Raw genomic sequence first — 3921 nt, 5'->3', positions numbered from 1 at the left:
TGTGGAATAGAAAAAACTGGCAAATATCTGTGGAATAGAAAAAACTGGCAAATATCTGTGGAATAGAAAAAACTGGCAAATATCTGTGGAATAGAAAAAACTGGCAAATATCTGTGGAATAGAAAAAACTGGCAAATATCTGTAGAATAGAAAAAACTGGCAAATATCTGTAGAATAGAAAAAACTGGCAAATATCTGTAGAATAGAAAAAACTGGCAAATATCTGTAGAATAGAAAAAACTGGCAAATATCTGTAGAATAGAAAAAACTGGCAAATATCTAGAATAGAAAAAACTGGCAAATATCTGTAGAATAGAAAAAACTGGCAAATATCTAATAGAAAAAAACTGGCAAATACCTAATAGAAAAAAACTGGCAAATACCTAGAAAATAGAAAATGTCAAATATCTAAACTGGAAAAATGGCAAATTTCTATAAACAAGAAACTGGCAAATATCCATTAAATAGAAAAAAAAACTGGCAAATATCTATTCTCAAAGACATTCACACTTATGCATGAAATAAGTCTTAAAAACTCTTGCAAATTAGACAAAGCAATGGGTTACAATATTCACAATCGCCTACAAGGGTTAACAGTATATTTGGTTAAAACTATAATTTTCAAAGTAAGGAATTTCAACTCCCTTATTGAGAACTAATCTAGATGCTTACCCATGACAAAAGAAAAAAAAAATATACAAGTCACCAATTTTTATACACTGCTCAAGTAAGTAATTTTCGAACCACATTTAAAGTTTTGAGCTTAAAATCTTTGTATTCAACAGAAAGGGGTTATGAACCTCCAAGATTTGAAACATTTTGTCGACTTGAAATTTCATCAATTACAAATTCCCATCCAATTTGGGTGAATAAGATCCACGAGTTTAATATTAAATCTAGAAAGCCGACTTGCACTTTGCAAGTAAACCCTTAATTTCATCAAGTCCTCAAGATTTTCTTTAACAGTTCTATTCGCGGGATCATTCTTTTTCGTGAAATCCTTCCATGGCGTGTTTAGCCCGCAGGCAAAGATGCACGCGTTGTGTAATGCGCTCCAGCTATACTAGGATCTCTCATTGAAGAAATCGGACTCCCTGGCAAATGGCTCAAAGACTGTTTAAGAGGCCCGACAGCTTGTTTTCATAACTATAAAAGAAATAAAATATATTAAAATGATAAAATTAAAATGAACGTTGGCATAAAGATTCACTGACACTAAGATTACTTTCTCTATTTTTTTTTTTTTTAAATCTAGAAGTCAATATTTACAGACTTTTATCAAAGTCAATGTTTTCAGACTCATGTTATATAACTAACATTTAATATAATTTTCCTATTCTGTGATTTTTTTTGGTCATAAACAATAATTGAAGGGAGTTAATTCCACACTTATGTAGTTTTACATAATAAAATATCAATGTCTTTCTAAAATTGATTAATTAAAATTCCAACATTTCTTTATGAAATGTATGTATAAATATTAAATTTTCATTCAGTAATGTTTACTACATAGGCAACCTTGAAACCTATTCTGTCCTGTCGTTGATGATAAATGGCAGCTGGAACAAGAGACCAGCAATTCTTTTGTCAGTTGTGTAATACCAGAAGTGTTGAAGGCCGGGAGGCACTAGCTAAATTATCTAGGAAAATAATTTTAGAGAAGTTCCGTATCAATAGACAAACTTCTGGATAATTTGTCTAGCCTATTATGCTCATTGACAGAAGGAACTGGAAGAACTTCCCCCCTTTAGAACAGAGTTAAAAGATTAATTCAAGGAAAATACTTTAGCTAAACATTTCACAAGGTATAATGCAGACTGCAAACTGAAAAAGCCAAGCCAGAATTTAAGGTCAATCTACAAATTTACCGGATGAACAATAACAAGGACGCCAGGAAGTCGTCCAACATCTTTGAGGAAACAAAATGTAGCGGTTTTAGCATTTTACGAACTAAGGATATTAGTACTAAGAACACACTAAAGGGAGGTCAGAGGACTAGCACCTGGGGTATAAGCCTACTAGAAGACTTGCGCCCTAACACTACTCCACTGGGACTAGTAGGTTACTAGTAGCAATATATGTTCTCTTTGCCAGATCATTAAGCAATGAGAATGTAAAATAATGACCTACAGAAGAGCAACAGACAAATCATTAACTATAAAGGGCATTTGTAATACAGTGTACAGTTACGAACGACTACTCCATGGAAAACAAAAATAATAAAGCTTCCTGCGCACCTGGAAGTCTGGAAAGCAAAATCTGCGATGTTTAACAGTACTGTATTACTCATGATTGACTAAAATTTCTCTTAATTTTGATTAGGATGGTGGGCGTGTTCAAGTCGAGAGCTTATTTTGCAGTTTTCTGTGTGTTCCACCCAAAATTATATCCACTATGGAACAACATAATTGTAGTCCAGGCGAGCCTGTGATTATTTGCAGCAGAAAAATTCAGTTTAGTTTAAAATCCAATAGGCTATAAAATACTTTGACTTCGGTTATCAGAATAAGCTGAAACTAGTTTCACACCGAATTATATTAAAAGTCCACAGAAGACCGAAGCCATGCAGTCATAAGCCAAATGTTGCACCAAAAACAGTTTGTCGCAGTTAAGCCAAATCGAAATATGAAGTAACTGATAGAAGCATTAAAGTCTTAGGAAACCCCATGCACGTCCTTTCCTCATATGGCATAAAGGAGAGAGCGAAGAAACAATTGGAATGGTTGCAGAGTCCATCGAAAGCACTAGCGAATGTCGAACCCTTCTTACGATATTGCCGATCAGTGTCTTTCGAATTGGCAGCAAAAAATGATCTAATCTGCACCATCACTCACCCATATGCCCGATTTGAACTTTAAAAAATACTCCGAACATACTAATTACTTTGTCATTAACATAAGATCTCAACTCGAATAAACTAAACACGAAATAACAAATCTTTATATAAAATCCAACAGTTACCGTTTGAGAGTCAATGTCTAAAGTCTTTCCAACTGCCACTTCAACATAAAACTAAACGCACCTGTAGACAAGTCTTACGTCTTGCCTTCACCCCGACGTAACAAGGATAACAAAACAATGAAGCAGGCAGCCCTAGTTGAGGTTGTGCTTTAGAGTCCTTGTAAAAACAGTGGCGCCATCTACATTTAAACATCAAACCCACTCGTTTTTAATGACCTGGGACATTACCTCCCGAGAAACGGCTGTAAAGTCACAAATTTCTTCCGATTTACAATTTCATAAAACTTGACATTGCAAGAAATAGACGAGTTTAGTCACTGCGTGGATAAAATATGCAATAATCATAGTTGAACAAACTTTGACTAAAATAATTAACAGCTATTGGTCAATCTCTTTCTTTGAATTTATTTCATAAGTTTATAAAATACTTTCCAAATCTTGAGAAACAGATTTGGCAGGTTATAATTTAGGTTTATATTCCTGTTTCTGAGAGAGAGAGAGAGAGAGAGAGAGAGAGAGAGAGAGAGAGAGAGAGAGAGAGAGAGAGAGAGATAATCCAAATTATACAAAGTTAGATTCATGTTGAGACCATTGTTTCGATGCCTTGATCAAAGAGAAAATACAAAAGTGGGGGGGGGGGATTACAAAACATCAGAAATACTATTACTTTGAAATGTTGAAGCAATCTTGGTACCCACAAATGTATTATATTGTCTGTATTATTCTAAGATTATGATTTTAAAGCGCGTTCTTACTGTAAAGGTATTATGGCCAATTATATGAATTAATGCCGATAGAGATATTATCCTCTTTAACTTTGTGAGGGTACGGAGAGACAGTTGTTGTTGTTGGAGTATTATAGCCAACTCTTGTTGTTGGCACGGGCTGTTCCCTTGGTCGGCCCGTAAAAAGAGACAGTTTCCTACACTGATAATTTATTGACGAGAATCGGACTACAAA

At 34.4% G+C, this 3921-nt stretch overlaps 1 long non-coding RNA gene across 1 annotated transcript; it reads right to left on the bottom strand.

Annotated features, from left to right (window-relative positions):
* Window positions 1–748: 748 nt before the first annotated feature.
* LOC137628979 (uncharacterized) lies at window positions 749–3240 on the bottom strand. The gene is made up of 2 exons (XR_011041417.1): window positions 2962–3240; window positions 749–1146 (listed from the first exon to the last, which is right to left on the bottom strand). It is a non-coding gene; the product is annotated as an uncharacterized lncRNA (long non-coding RNA).
* Between the last annotated feature and the right edge of the window lie 681 nt (window positions 3241–3921).

Source organism: Palaemon carinicauda, chromosome 37 (genome assembly GCF_036898095.1).
Source record: "Palaemon carinicauda isolate YSFRI2023 chromosome 37, ASM3689809v2, whole genome shotgun sequence".
NCBI classification, from domain to species: Eukaryota; Metazoa; Arthropoda; class Malacostraca; order Decapoda; family Palaemonidae; genus Palaemon; species Palaemon carinicauda.
The sequence above is the reverse complement of the archived record's forward strand: the minus strand, read 5'-3'. Positions and strand labels throughout refer to the sequence as shown.